The sequence below is a fragment of the Lissotriton vulgaris genome, chromosome 7, assembly GCF_964263255.1.
Source record: "Lissotriton vulgaris chromosome 7, aLisVul1.2, whole genome shotgun sequence".
NCBI classification, from domain to species: domain Eukaryota; kingdom Metazoa; phylum Chordata; class Amphibia; order Caudata; family Salamandridae; genus Lissotriton; species Lissotriton vulgaris.
In genome coordinates, this window is record NC_141695.1 from 1,739,634,626 (window position 1) to 1,739,651,282 (window position 16,657).

Consider the following 16,657-nt stretch of genomic DNA (forward strand, 5'->3'; position numbering starts at 1 on the left):
GGACCGGGGGAGCAAGGGCGCTGTTGGGCGGAGCTCCCGGGAACCGGGGGAGCTCCGCTACCGCCACCTGAGGAAGAGCCAGCCTTCCCCCGCTGAGAGCCGGTAAGTCACCATTGAGTTATTCAGGCAGAACTGATAAAGTGGAGTAAGTAAAGTTCCCCAGAAATCGCTGTCTTCTTTGAAGAGGCATCCAGGCAGACCATTGGGTGCCGGGGCCCCATCCTTTTTGATATTTTTTAATATTCGTGTCACCCGAGGTCCTGCGTCAAGAGTTCCAGGTGGTTCTTCCGTGGTCATTATACGAGGGTTAATTGAACTGGTGTTAGTAGAAGTTATTTGATGGTTTGCTGGTCTGTGGTCCGGAACACTACAGTACAGTGTAGTCACATAGGAGACCCATGTGTGGCTGGCAACCCCATTATGCCGGTCGTGGCCGTGGCCGGACAACCTATTGATATATGACCAAAATCCAGCCTGTCTGTTTGGCATCAACAGGCTAAAAATAGGCAACCATTGCAAGTCTTACAATTGCCTTTTGTTAACCCATAGGTTTTTCCTGCTAACAACCGGTTTTAAAGTGTTTTATAGTTACCCTCTCGTATGTTCACGGTTGGCTTGTCTTAGGTCCCGCTTGCTTTGTGCAATTTTTTCACATCTTGGTGCTGGTGTGGTCCTTTACCTGACAAAAGGTGATACAGTTCTGGCACCAAGTTGGTCCAATTCTCACATATATTGCCAGCAGTAAAGTCTTTAGCGAGTGCGGGCAAATTGCTTTTCCACTTTGACAGGATATTTGTATCTATTTTATTCCATTTTAGCGTTCTCGGGAGAACAGGTATTTCCTCTCCTTTAGTGTGGCCTAAGAGGGGATATGCAAAAGACTGGCTGTTTGCAGCGAGATGGCTATGGCTAATGGAAAATGGTCACTGGTCTGTAGCGCTGGATTTCGGAGTTCTGCAGCTTGATCATACAGGCAATTGCACATGAAGATGTAATCAATTGAGGGTTTGGTCTTCCCTGTGAAGAGTTATTCATGGCATAGTTGGTAAGTTGTGGGTCGGGCGTTAACCTTAATCTGTACATGTTTAAAAATGTGTTTGGGGGTTGGTAGGGCAGGGGGTGGGGTGGGGGGTGCTTCAAAAATGTGGGCTCTTGGTCATTCTACTATTTGTCTATTACTGACAGTATCCTCCTGATTGTGGAGAACTGTATCTATGCTTGCCTGAACTTTCAATAAATACGGTTGTGAAAAAAAAAAAAATGTGTTTAATAAGGTCCCAGCCGGATCTATGTGAAGTGTTGCTTCTTTTACTTTTCCCAAGTTCTGGGTGTTGAAGTCCCCGGCCAATATGATCCAACTATTTGAGTGGTTACTAAGCAAGTCTTCAGGTGTGTCTACCATGGCCCTCACCTCGGAGTATCTTGGTTTATCTTTACAATTAATTAATTCAAGAGGACAATTGTAAATAGACGGCCTTCCAATTTTAATCCCTGCAGGTAAATAGCTTAAACATTGTCTGTGATTAACACGGTTTTAGCTTTTATATTACGGCCAATTTGTATGTATATGGATAAGCCCCCAGATGGCCTACCAAATACATTGTACTTTTTTGCTGGCTGTTGGAATTCTACAAAGCCTGGGATGACCACTGGAGCAAGTAACCAGGTTTCCTGAAGACACAACAGATCCCCAGACTGTAAAAATTTGAATGCAGCTGTTTTGCAACGTAGTTTTGAATCTGTACACGTTCTATGAGATGACTTTCGTAGTGGTGATCATTCGACTCCCAAGGCGATCGCTCCTAATTGTGCTATGAGTTTTATGCATGTACGGGTCATTACAGTTCCATTTTGGGGCTTTCTAGATTGATCAATTTGTCCTCTTTCTGTTAGGTTGAGGTTTGGTGAGAGATGTATTCTTAAGTTAAGAAACGCTGACGTGCGGGGAACTGGTTTTGTCCCTCTTAAGATGGTCTTTCTTGGGGTTATTGTCTTTTTGTCGTTTGAACCGCCTCCTAACATCTGTGGGTACTTTTCCTCTTTTGGTATGTATATACTGATCCCCCATTTCGTAAATTGATCTTTCTTGCATGATTTTGTAGGCTATTGTATTATTTTTCCATTTTGATATTGTTGACTCTCTTGTTGTATTACTCCCTGGAACCTTGAATTGGACTTGAATGAGGCCATCAGTCATGATAAAAGAGAGCTCTGGGATGTGTCGGAGGATTTGTAAAATATTAGATCTGTTTAATGTGTCCGAACTTCCACGAGATATATATTCAGGTGTGAAAATTATGATGTTATTCTCCGATTCCCTTTGTACTTGAGCCCTTTGGCCGCCAGCGGGGGGTTGTATTTCCAAACTTTGAACCGTTATTGTGGTTACTCTGTTGTCCTCTAGTCCGGCCTTATTGCCCAATGTCCCGAGGTTTTCAACTAAAGGGAAGGATGTCCTTTCTCTGCCCCTAGCCTGTGGTGATTCAACCAGTTCTTGATTTTCTAAGCGCTTTTCTATAGGGTGACACTCCCCGCTATCTATTTTTAGTGAAGGTTCGGGCTCATGTGGGGCTCTAATAGGCTGCTCATTGTTCTCGAAAGTATGACCAGCATCAAGATTTGTGCTTGTGGTTAATTTGATAGCTAATGATTTATTTAGCTGATTATCGTCACAATTTGAATTTGTAATTGATTTGAATGGCGATATTTTGTTTGGCTGATCTTTTCCTGGTCTAAACCTTTGAAATATAGGATAACATTTCTGAGACTCCGGAAGGCATTGTGTGTGGGCCTTCTTTGGGTTCGTTTTTTTACTCTGGATGCCATGTAATGTGGCCAGGCCCAGCTGTAGTTCCTTTGCACGCCCATGTGGTTTATTATTTTTTCCTTGCTTCTTCAAGCGTTTTTTTGCTCTCCTTGATAATGCTTTGGCAGGTTCCGTGGCTTCTTGCGAGTTAACTGAATGTTAGTGTTGCTATGGAGGGTCTTGCCCATCACTGGTTCCTCGTGGTTGGATGTATTTTGGCACGTTACTGACACCAACTGCGTCGATGCCGGAGGTGTGTCCGGCCCTAAAGTAGGTTTGCTATCTTGAATATTATTGTCCATGAAAGACTTGACTTCTGGTCTTGGTATGTGGTTCACGCTCTTCGTTGATGTTTAATGTAACAAAATGAGGGGGCTGTCGGCCCCTGTTGTGGCATTGAAACCATTATGTTTTGCGTGATTTTGTGCTCTTTCAGCTATTTTTTGATTTGGTTGGTCTGTAAACTTGAATTGGCTTTGCTTTAGCTCTGATATTATTGATGTTAAAACTTCTGGAAGAGAGCTAAACATCTCCACTATTGGCAGACAAGACCACCCAGCAGTTGTCTGCAGCTTCAACAACTACATATTTCCTGCTAATGCATCGATTTTACCTTCTATGTTGATCATAGCCGTTGCAATTGCCTGCAATGTGTCCATTTGAATTTCAAGTTTTTGTGTTTGCCAGGTGAGAGCCTTGATGGCCGTCGTCAATGTGGAGTTTATTGAGGATAACAAATTGTTTTGTTCTAAGAGCCGCTTTGGGTTGTGCTCTTTGTTTCTACAGTTAGTTGGTGGGGATTTTGTTCCCCCAGGTAGCTATTCTCTCTCAGCTCTGTTCCCTGTGAAATTAAGCTTGATTGAAGGTAAGGAGTTTGATCGCTGATAGATATGGTGACGGGGAAAGTTCGTAATGAGATCCTCTGCCAGCTGCCTGTGGGGTCACCAGGCTCTCCCCTTGGATCTGCAGTTTAACCTTATTTGGGGACCCCAAAGCTGATGATATTTCCAGGACTTCTGGGTTTCCCGGCCCTGGTACATCTTGCCTCCTTCAAATAGCTCAGATGCTGAAGATATTTCCAACATTTCCGGATTATCTTGCCCTAATATGTCTTGTCTCCTTTCCGGGGATGTACAGGGGTTTATTCCATTACTCCGGGAGGAAGAATAGTTACCATTGTCAAATATGTCAATGCTCTTTATTTTTGGTTCCTGTCGCATGGCGTCTTTAGCTTGTTGTTTCTCCTGTTTTGGTGTATTGCCGCTGGGCTCTCCATTTCCCAAGATTCTTTGTCCAGTCAGTTTTGGCATAAAGTATTGGCAGATTCCCTTGCTATTTAAGTTGGAATTTGAATTTGAGGTTAAATGCACAATAGGGGTAGACTCTAATTGCTCTCGGGCCTCCTTAACCGACTTTTTCTTGATGCTGGTGCCAGAACCGTCCCTGAGTTTTTTCGAGGCTGTGCTTGGCAGGAATCCGGTGGTCACCGCCTCCTGTGCCCTGCTCATTACTAACACAACTACGACTAGGGGTTAGGGTGAGCACAAAGCACAGACTGGACCGGCTAGTCAAGAGCAGTATCAGGAGCTGGAGCAGTGGCACTTTGTTTCAGTCAGAGCAAGCAGGGCGAGCGGGGTGGGGGCAGGAGCGAGCAGGTCACACTGGCGGGCCACAGGCTGCACCCAACCTAGTTGGGCCGCCTCCGTGGGTTCACTGAGCTCGCACTCTGCGGCCACAGCTGATTGCGGCCGCGCTCGCTCCTTGGTGCACACTCCTTTGTGCACGGGACTCATCGCACACTCTCTGTGCACCCGTACTGCCGTGGCCAGTCTGAGGTAAGCACAGAGGCCCCAGATCTCCCTGGCCGTGCCGCTGTTCCTGGCTCCTCTCTGCTCACTGCTGCTCGCTGGCCCTTGAGTGCGCGGCTTTGACCCCGCTCCTCCTCGGCCACTCCGCGCTCCTCCGAGGCCAAGGGAAAGAAGGGGCAGGGAAGCTGTGAGCCTGTAACGGCTGCCAGGGGCCGGGAGAAGAGAGCAACAGTCTCGGCGTCCTCGCTCGCCGTCCTCCTTGCTCAGGCTCAGTCAGACGGCTCAGTCGGGCGGCGTGAAAACATGGTGTGGAGTATAATCAATCTCATTCCAGGCACACTGTGTTTGAGTGTCAGTGAGGGGGTGAGCTGCACTGTCCAGTGGTAACAACCTGGATTTTGCACTTTAGTCCTAAATGCACGAATGCTCATCTTTAAGACTTTCTCTCAATAAGGTGCATTACACTTCATTGTACTTGAAGCCAAACAAAATGTCTGAAGGGAAGCTCTGGACTGCATCTCTAAAAAAAAGTGATCAGGGCTCCTGTCTACCCTCAGGGTTGATGGGTACCGGGAATCAATATCAAACATAGAGGCAGCTCTCGCCAAAACCCAGCTCGCCCAGGATTGGCTCTGCCGAAGCCTCTCCACACCTAGTGCTCTGACTGACACTCCTCTCATCGGCAGCCCCTGGTTTATCGGATCCTGGTAGAAGACGACCCTATGTTCTGAGTGAACTAAATACCTGCAGGTGAGCACTGACCACAGTTACCCTAAGCAAAAAAACACAAAGGGGTATCTTAAAGTGGAAAGAGTAGGCCTCTAACGCTGAGCACAAAGCAGAGTTCCTGTTTTACCATTCCTGATAGCTCAGTCTTTATTGCTTCAAATGGTACATGGAGAACTCAGCAGGCATACATTGATTCCATTCAAGGTGATGACAGAAGAGCAAAAGCCACACAAATGATGGACGGAATGCAGAACAAATCAAATATTCATTCACAGTCAATAGATCTGAGTTAAATCCATCGTTCTTTTGCTCACCATGCCACCCCAGTTTAGACCCAGCCATATGCAAATCAGTCTTGACCCTGTGCCTCACGGTAATAGGCAAGTGCATGGTGAAGCCTTGTAATATCCCACAATCTCGCTCTCTATTTTAGTACGCCAAATGACGTCTGGCAAGAGCAGACACATGCTTGTGGTTGCACTCTTGGATGGTTATGAAGCATACACTGTTACGGTGAGGGCATCATAGAATGTGAAAAGTGAACCAAAAGGGCCTGCCAGGAAATGGGGCTAGTTATAGTTAGGATTGTTTTCCATAGGGAATCCGCAACATTCTATTGATAATAACTTTGGCGCCGGTTGAGGAATCTGCCTAAAAATTTCCTGAAATTTGCCTCGCTGCGCTCCGCTCATTCCCTGAAAGTTTGGGGGGGAATCGTCAAGCGGGGGCCGAGATTAAAGGGGGTGTCCCAAAAGGTGTTTTCCCCATGTTAATTTCCGTAGGGCGGTTGGACTCACTTTTAGCCCGAACGGCTGAATGGATTTCCAGCAAACTTGGCAAAATTGTAGGGACTGGTAGCCCGATGTGCCTTTGCTATGTCTCAAGATATGTGCTCCAGTGGATTTTGAGTAATTTAGGTTCAAAAATATATATATATATCTATAAGCGCGCCCCGGTACGCGCAGCGGGCGCGTACCAGCGCGCTACGCGAGTTCGCGCGCGGAAAGCTGATTGGCTCTCGTGTCTGTCAACATTCCAAACAGTCCGGAGCGGCCGCCATCTTGTGTCTCGGTAGGATTGAGACACAAGAGGTGGCAAAAACAAAGGGTGAAATGACCAAAAGGGGGCAGGGTAGACCCCCTTGGTTTGATGTGGGGGCCATAAAAGGGCCCCGCGGGGCAAAATTTTTTTTTTTTTCCGATTTGCGCAGGGGGAGCGCCTGGTACGCGCTCCTGGGAGCGTACCGGGGAGCGTACCATGGGGAAAAAAGAATTACAGTTTTTAAAAAATGTAGCATTTTTTTATAAATTGGAGGTAGTTCTAAAAAGAACTGTTTTTTTTATTCTTTTTGTTGTTTTATATTTTTTTATTGGTTTTTTGAACATTTTGTACTTTTTTTGGCTTTTATGAACAATTTTATATTTTTTTTGGAATTTTTTTGGGGACAAACAAAAAACAGGGAATTGTAAACGGCTCAACTGGAGCAAAACAAATCAGGAAAAAATTAAGATTTCTTTGGGCACTTGTGGTTGTCACCAGCACGGGTGATGAGTTTAACACTTTGCTCACCATAGCAAATTGTACGCCCACAAAATATGCACACTATTTTGAAATTTCCAAACTGGGTTTGGATGTTTGGGACCATCTCCCTTGTCTCTGGTCCCGATGGAGTGGGTTGGGTACTTTGGGAGGTGCTGGGAGAAGATTGGGGAGGGTTTCTGGTCAGTTCTCTGACTTCTGCCGCACTATAGTTGTTAGAGTGCCGGCGTTGCACGTGGCGAATCATGGTTTTGTTGCCAAAAGAATATTTTTTGGCAGGGTTCCCCCTGGAAAGTACAGTGCCACAGATCAGACAAGTCACCTTTCGCGCATTTACTTTCTTTTGGCCCCTTGGGATTTAAAAAAATTCCCACACAATGTGCTCCTTTGACTTGTAGGGGGTAGTATCTTCTGGCAGGTAGTGCCGCCTCTCCTCCTCCTCCTCTTCTTCATCTCCACCACTGTGGTGTTGTGGTGGTCCTTGTGGTGGTGGTGGTGGCTGAGATACTCCTGCTGCTGCTGCTACTGTAGCCATTTCTCAGTACAAATAGGTACTAATAGCTCTGGAAACAGGTCTTCCTCACTCAAAGGAGAAAGTGAGAATGAGGAAAAAAGGTGGGGGCTTTATTTATTTATTTATTTATTTATTTTTTGCATTTGTAATGCGCACAGATACCCACAAAGGGTTTCCCGGCGCCAGGGCTAAGAGGTCAAAACATAGAGGGCAGTAACTGTCAAGGACCACAATTATTTATTAAAAAGCCAAGTTTTAACGTTTTTCATAAAACTGGCAAAATTATCCTCCTTCCGTAAGGCTAAAGGGAGGGAGTTCCAAAGAACTGGTCCCAGATGGGAGAAAGATTTCCCCCCCACTCGGGCCAGTTTGAACCTGGGAACCACGAAATTTGCTCCATTTAAAGAACGGAGATTGCGTGCGGGAACATGGGGCCTAACCAATTTTTGCAGGTATTTTGGTGCGGTCCCTGCCCTGATCTTGAACATGTATGTCAAGGCTTTGAACCGAACTCGGTTCTCTACCCTCAGCCAATGCAGGTCCCTCAGATGCTTCGAGATCCTTGCTGTCCTAGGAATCTTGCACAGCAACCTGGCTGAGGAGTTCTGGACCAGCTGCAGTCTCCTGGTCACGGCTAGATTGGAACCCAGGTATAAGATGTTACCGTAGTCAAGCCTAGATGTAATTAATGCATTGACTACGGTCTTCTGGGTATCCACAGGCAGCATCCAGATAATCTTCCGCAGCCATTTAAGGATTGTGAAGCAGATACCAGCCACTTTGTTAGCCTGCTGTTTCATTGATAATGAATCATCGATGCACACCCCCAAATTTCTAGCCTGGGTAGCCGGGGTGGGGAAGGCACCCAAAGATGGCGGCCAATGGATGTCCTGCCACAGATCTCTATTTTTCCCCAGGAGAAGAATCTCCGTCTTCTCCCCGTTAAGCTTCAGCTGGTTCGTAGACATCCAGCTTTAATCATTAGGAAAACAAAACTGTCCTGAACCAATAAAAAGTGTTATTTATAGGTCACATGACCCGACGGGCTTACGCTACGTGCCCCGGGGCGCTTACGTAGCGCGATCTTATGAGCTCGGGTGCGCTTACGCCGTGCGTATCACGCGGACGCGGCTACGCGATAAGTCACGATGATGTTTTCGTTCGCGGCAATAGCGCTAACGGGACGCTCACTGGTACGCGCACCGGGACCGGGATCAAGGGCAGTCCCTGCCCGAAACGCGTCATGCCTACCTGAACTGCTGTTGAAAATGGATAATAAAAGTTCGCTGTGACACTTTGCCAAATCGTGTGGTGGTCCATCACTTCTGTGGTCAAAACTGGGAACAGAATTTTGCTCCATATATATATATATATATATATATATATATATATATATATATATATATATATATATATATATATATATATATATATATATACACATATAAAAAATAGTATTCCATAAATATTCAATATAGGATTCATTATAAAAAATATTATATTTGATAGCAATAGAAATTTGCTATTAAAAAAACTTTGAAATTCACTGAAAAAAACATAGGTTTGAGGCCCTATATATAGTTAGGAATTAGCATTTAAAAAACCTATGAAATTCACTGAAAAAACCATAGGTTTCACACCAGTTATAGTTAGGAATTTGCATTTAAAAAACCTATTAAATTCACTGAAAAAAACATAGGTTTGACACCAGTTATAGTTAGCTGGAAATTTTACTGACATAAAACCATTGAAATTCCCACGTTATAGTTAGTTGGACTCACTATAACTTGCGCACGCGTCTGCAATGCACTGCTGATGACGTCACATATTACATCACTCATGACATGGTCAGTGACATCACTCATGACATCACTGATGACACCATCCTTATGACAGACTGACAGACCTCCTTTCAGTGTAATGTAACCCTTGAAACACATATTCAAAAATAGAAACTAACGTTTCCCAAAAAATGGAGATACCCATACCAGTTACAACAACCAATTCAGTAATTCCACCATCTATATACACATCCACTCATTCAGCAACACTTCTATATAGTCACTCATACATATATTCACTCATCATATGTAGTGATACACATATACATCCTGTTACACACTGAAAGTCATCCAAAAGTTACTCACACACATACATGCAAATAAACTATTGAACATCCATTTATTTGCATATACAGCTATACACACACTAGCACATTACGCTCCCCCTGCCTCCTCCTCTGCTGAGATCTGTATTGCAGCGCCTGTCTCCACTTGTGGCATTAGCATTGTAGCGCTTGACTGCAGACCGGTATTGTAGCGCCTGACTCTGTTTTATGATCTCTATTGTAGCGCCTACTGCAGATTACTCACCCCTAACGCAGCGCTTGACTGCACAGCGCTTAGCCATATCGTAGAGCTTGAATTAATATTTTTTAGCAGCGCTAGCGCGCACCTCGTTGCTGTGTATGATAACGTGATTTGCACATTATCAAGCGCCCACTGCTCCTGAGTTTGTTGTTGTTGCTGCCATTTTGTCCGGAACCTCTGGCCCTTCCTCCACCTCGCTCCCGCCTCCCAGCTGACCCGCCCACGCTCCGCCCCCTCCACTCTCCATTTAAGGCTGATGTCCCAACGCGCTACGGCCGCGCCGAAGGTGCGCCAAAGGTAAGCCCGTCTACGCCCGTCCGCGCCTGGACCGCGCCCAGCGCCAGACCCCCTTGCCCTCGTACCACCCACCCCTCCCGCATTACATACGACGCCTCCTCCCTCCTAGCCCTTAACCCTGTCCGACTCTCCAACTGCGCCCAAGCCGCTCCTGGACACACCCATGGACCCTTCACATGCTACTCCTGCAAGTTCGACGGCTCCAAGAAAAACTCCTCATCCACGAACACACAACAGATATCTGACTCCAATCACCTAAAATGCATCCTGCTCAACACCCGCTCAGTCCACAGACACGCCATCGACCTCTGGAACCTACTAGACACCATTTCTCCCGACGTCGCCTTCCTAACAGAAACATGGATGAACGCCTCATCAGCCCCAGACATCACCATTGCCATCCCGGAAGGATACAAGATCACCCGTAAGGACCGCACCGACCAAACAGGAGGAGGCATCGCTATCGTCCATAAGAACTCCATCCGCATCTCAACCAGCTCAGACGTCAACCTTGCCAGCGCCGAACACCTTCACTTCCAGATCCACACCGACCCCAAGACCACACTCAGAGGCAACCTCCTCTACCGACCTCCAGGACCCCGTGCACAATTCAGCGACGTTATCACCGACTTTATCACCCCACACGCCCTCCCCTCCGAGGAATACATCCTATTGGGAGACCTCAACTTTCACCTCGAAAAGAGCAATGACAGCAACGCCACCTCCCTTCTGGACAATCTCGCCAACCTCGGACTCAAACAACTTGTCACTACGCCCACCCACATCGCAGGTCACACACTCGACCCTATCTTCACCTCCAGCAAACATGTCTCCTTCAGTCACACCACAACTCTCCATTGGACGGACCACAGCTGCATACACTTTATCTACAATAAGACCACAACTCACAACCATCCTCAACCTACTCTGCGAAGAAACTGGAACAAAATCACCATCGACCAGATCTCCTCATCGCTTCTTCAAAACCCCCCTGCCCACTCCCCAAACCCCGACCAAGCAGCCATTAACCTCACCCAATGGCTATCCAACAGCGCCGACATCCTAGCACCGCTGAAAAAAAGTCAAATCAAACTAGGCAGCAAAAACGCCTCCTGGTTCAACGATGATCTTAAAAAAATCGAAGAAACTCTGTCGCTCCCTCGAGAAGGCCTGGAAAAAAGAACCAAACACCAGCACCAGGGACGCCTTCAAAAACGCCACCCGCATACACCACCAACTAATCCGATCTGCCAAGAAAGCCGCATTCAAAGACCGACTAGATAACAACGCCCACAACAGCAAGGAATTATTCAACATCGTCAAAGAATTTACCAACCCCTCAGCCAACTCCAACGACATCACCCCCTCTCAAGCCCTCTGCGACTCCCTAGCTTCGTTCTTCCACAACAAAATCGCAGACATCCACAACAGCTTCGACAACCGACCCGGAGACCAACCCTCCCAACCTTCGGCAGGACCTTCACCCCCCTTGAACATCCTTAATGACTGGAACCCAATCTCCACTGAGGACACCATCCACCTGATGAACTCCATCCACTCAGGATCCCCCACAGACCCTTGCCCTCACCACATCTTCAACAAAGCAGACTCCATCATAGCACCACACCTCCGAGACGTCATCAACTGCTCCCTCAACTCCGCCACCTTCCCGGAAAGCTGGAAACACGCAGAACTTAGCGCCCTTCTGAAAAAACCCACAGCGGACCCCACCAAACTCAAAAACCACCGCCCCATCTCGCTCCTTCCATTCCCGGCCAAAGTCATCGAGGAAGCCGTCAACAACCAGCTCGCCACCTTCCTCGAAACCAACAAATCCCTCGACTCCTCACAGTCCGGCTTCCGAGCCAAACACAGCACGGAGACCGCCCTCATCGCAGCAACAGACGACATTCGAACTCTACTGGACAATGGAGACACAGTCGCCCTCATCCTCCTCGACCTCTCCGCAGCCTTCGACACAGTCTGCCATAGCACCCTTCTACAGCGCCTCAGAAACATCGTAATCCAAGGAAAAGCACTGGAATGGATCACCTTGTTCCTCACCGGAAGAACCCAGAGAGTCCACCTCCCACCATTCAAGTCAGAGGCCACTGAAGTCATCTGCCACGTACCACAAGGATCCTCACTCAGCCCCACCCTCTTCAACGTATACATGAGCCCCCTCGCGGTCATCGCACGCCAACACAACCTCAACATCATCTCCTACGCCGACGACACTCAACTGATCCACTCACTCACCAAAGACCCCAACACCGCCAAAACCAACCTACATGAAGGAATGAAAGAAGTAGCCGAGTGGATGAAGCACAGCCGTCTGAAATTGAACTCAGACAAAACAGAAGTCCTTATCTTAGTTACCTCCCCCTCTGCCTGGAATGACTCTTGGTGGCCAGAGGCCCTTGGAAAAGCACCCATCCCGACGGACCACGCACGGAACCTGGGCGTCATCCTGGACTCATCACTCTCTATGAACAGACAAGTCAACGCCGTTTCATCATCTTGCTTCAACATTCTTCGCATGCTCAAAAAAACATTTCGCTGGATTCCCACCGAAACCAGAAAAACGGTCACCCATGCACTGGTTACAAGCCGCCTGGACTACGGAAACACCCTATACGCCGGTATCACCGCAAAACTCCAGAAAAAACTCCAACGCATCCAGAACGCATCAGCCAGACTCATACTAGACATCCCGCGTAAAGACCACATCTCTAGTCACCTGAAAAACCTCCACTGGCTCCCCGTCAATAAGAGGATTACTTTCCGCCTCCTAACCCACGCTCACAAAGCACTTTACGAACTTGGACCCGAATGCCTCAACACACTACTTTCCTTCTACACCCCCTCCCGCCAGCTACGATCCTCCAACCAAGCCCTTGCTACCGTACCTCGCATCAACAAAACCACCATGGGAGGTAGATCCTTCTCCTACCTCGCAGCTAAAACCTGGAACTCACTCCCCACTCACCTTCGTCTCACTCAGAACCACCTAGCATTCAGAAAGCAACTTAAAACTTGGATATTCGACAAGTAATTCCCCACCCTTCTTCAAGCGCCTTGAGACCCTCCGGGTATGTAGCGCGCTATATAAATCTTTTGACTTGACTTATAGAAACACATACTTATTTAAACAGGAACTCTTACAATCTCTCACTCTCACATATACTCACTTACATACATCAATACTCACATATACTAGAATAAAGCATATGTAGTTACTGATAAAGACACTAGTGAGACAGTCATTCACTCACTAACACACACATATACACACGCATCCACCCATACAGTCCTGCACATATGCTGTCTTCAAAACACATACAAACAGTGAGTCAGTCATTGATGCATCTATGTGCTAAGTAATACCCCCACCAAACCATACAGACACTCATACTGATACTAAAAAAAATCTAATAACCCATACACACACACATGTAGCTACTCGCCAACCCATGCAGCCACTTATACACAAAGTGAAACACTGATACATATATTCAAATATTTAAACATTACTCGCTAATATATGTATTCACTAAGATACACTTAATAAGCCAGTTAACCAATCAATTGTTTTTGTTTTAAAAACATTCATTTAGGCACTTATTTAAAAATGTATTCTTCCATCGACCTTTACAAATACATATATAAAACATATTTATTTTACCGAAAGACACACATTCACTGGATGGTGCCATCAGTGATGTCATGAGTGACGTCACTGACCATGTCATGAGTGATGTAATATGTGACGTCATCAGCAGTGCATTGCAGGCGCGCAAGTTATAGTGAGTCCAACTAACTATAACGTGGGAATTTCAATTGTTTTATGTCAGTAAAATTTCCAGCTAACTATAACTGATGTCAAAACTATGGTTTTTTCAGTGAATGTAATAGGTTTTTTAAATGCAAATTCCTAACTATAACTGGTGTGAAACCTATGGTTTTTTCAGTGAATATATATATATATATATATATATATATATATATATATATATATATATATATAAATATATATATATATATATATATATATATATATATATATATATATATATATATATATATATATATATATATATATAGACAAATATATAGATAGTTCAAACTTTACAAAACTTAGAACGGGTAGAAAACCTGTCTGCATTTGTCCACCACTGAGCCTACCCATTGTTTCTTCTTTTGGGTATTGCTTGCCATTCCGAAGGTCACTTTTGGAATATCCCCGCTAACGGTGAATGCCGCCTATCTTAAAGAATACAGAAAGTTTAAAGACATTGCGGAAATTGTTAGACCAAAACCCTGACTAGTTTAACAGCATAAGTCTTATAATTTGAGACCTGGGAATCTAAATGTTTTCAGTGGAATGATGGGGATCCAGAGACACACAGCATACCACAACACTAACTTTGTACAGGATAAGACTCTACAGTTGTATTCATAATGCGTGCTCCTCATACCAGGGCGTAGGATATGAAACTAAACGTGAGTGCTCAGGAATAATATACTAAAAGACTTCTCTAAAGAAAGGGTCATGAATGGGTAGAACAACTCGCAGCCGTAGAGAACGTGTCGGAAAGCCTACATGAATTGAATGCATGAAAGAAGAAAGCTAGCATAATACCAAAAGCTAATGACTTCCATCACAAGTGTTGTATAAAGTAATCTTTGAATTTTAATACGTAACATGTATTGAGCAGAAAGACACACAGGTCCTATGTTTCAAACATTTTGTTATAAGTACAGAATGCGAATAGTTGGTCAGATCTAAAACTGTCATAAGTTTACAGAGGGTGCTCATACGTGTCGTATGATTGCTTTTGCCCCATTCCATCCCTTTTTCCCATCGCAGATACACTAATTGTCCAACATATGACTGACTAACCCCACTTTGTCCATGTTCTTGTAGCAATAGCCCATTCAACATGTTACAGACTCTGCCCATCCCTTCCACCTAGCACCATGAACTCAGAAAGACCACCACATTTCCCCTTTGACCAGCAGTCTCCTTTCCATTCTTAACTTTTTCTCAAGCCTCTGTACTTTGGAATATATTTGATGTGCTTGTTTTCTTATCTGTCAACAGGTGAGAAGTGGATGGGGCCTGTCCTACCAGGGCAGAAGGCTCTGCTGTAAAGGCCAGTTCCTGAAGAAGAAACCGTAATCAATATAAAATCAATCACTTGAAGATAGCTTGGCGAGTGTGATAGAGAGGTGGGAAATGGGCCTGGTCGTGTCAAGTGGTTGAGTGTCGGGTTTAGAAGAGGTATCGGTATTGACATGGCTTCAACGGTATGCAGAATATGAATTCATTCAGCGGTGCCTGCCATCAGCCCCCAACATTCTGCACTAAAGGAATGCAATAGGCTGTGTTTAGAGGAGAATTTAATTAAGCCAGCTGACTGGGACATGGAGGATTACAAGCTTGTATATAAGGAGGTGTACACTGTTATGATTGAGATCTATGAAAGCTGATGCAGAGCTCTCCAAACAGAAAACATTTTCTTAAGTGAACGTTGCAGCTCCTAAGCAAGAACTGAGAGGGCCATGCAGCTGCTGCCTTCACTGGGTCACCTGTGGCTTCCTGTCATTGCCCCCACTCCAATCCTGACTCAGCTCTCATTGCATCCATCAGGCTTACAGCAATAATCCTCCCTAGAATGAGCGGCTCTCGCATTGATACATGCTTCATTGACTGGTAGCTTCCCTCCTAACATTCTGTGTCCCACTCTTTCCGGGCTTGATATTGAATACAGGCTTGCATTGACTTGTGCACATTGTTAAAGTTGTAATTGTGCTTGGGTGATCAAAAAAGTTTAAATAAAAATAAATTGACTTTGGAGTCTTCTTTAGGTATGACCTTGATGTATACATGTAATCTTTTGAATGAGGTATGTGTGATGCGTCAGTGGCTGTGGAGTGGACGCAAGGCCTTGGAGCCCTTATTATCTTGCAACCATCGCTCCGTTCACCTCTGTTGCACCCAAGGCGGATAGAGCATCACTCCGGAGCATGAATCTAGACACTCTGTGGCCATGCGCTTGAGCCCGCTGGACAGCCAGCCATTTCATTGTGTTACCTTTTCACCAACCTTAGTTTCCAGTAGCCGTTTGTGAACTGGAATCACTAACTAGCGAGCTTTCGTTGAGATTTTTATTATCTTTCTGTGTAACGCCAATCTACCCTAGATAATTCAGAAAATTGATTATTATTTTTTTTTCCTAAACCGATTTTTCTCCCTTTTTACTGAATTGGACATAGCACTGTAGATCTTTCGCGCCATTAGTAGACATGTAATGCAGAGAAGAGGTCCACACCTTCAGTGTGTAGTTTTCTTTATACCTTTTCCTCATTATTTGCAATGTGTTGCAATACCATACATTCTGCACCTCACGAAGAGGAATATTTAACAAATACAGAATGAAAAAATAAAGCAGGTAAACTAATCATTTACAGTGGACCTGAAAACCTCCAATGCAAGCTTTCTTCCCTTGTCTCTAGCACAAATGGATCTGGTGTGCAGAATAATTTTGCCTTCAGTGAGGGTTTGTTGTGCCCTACTTGAGACCTTTGCCGA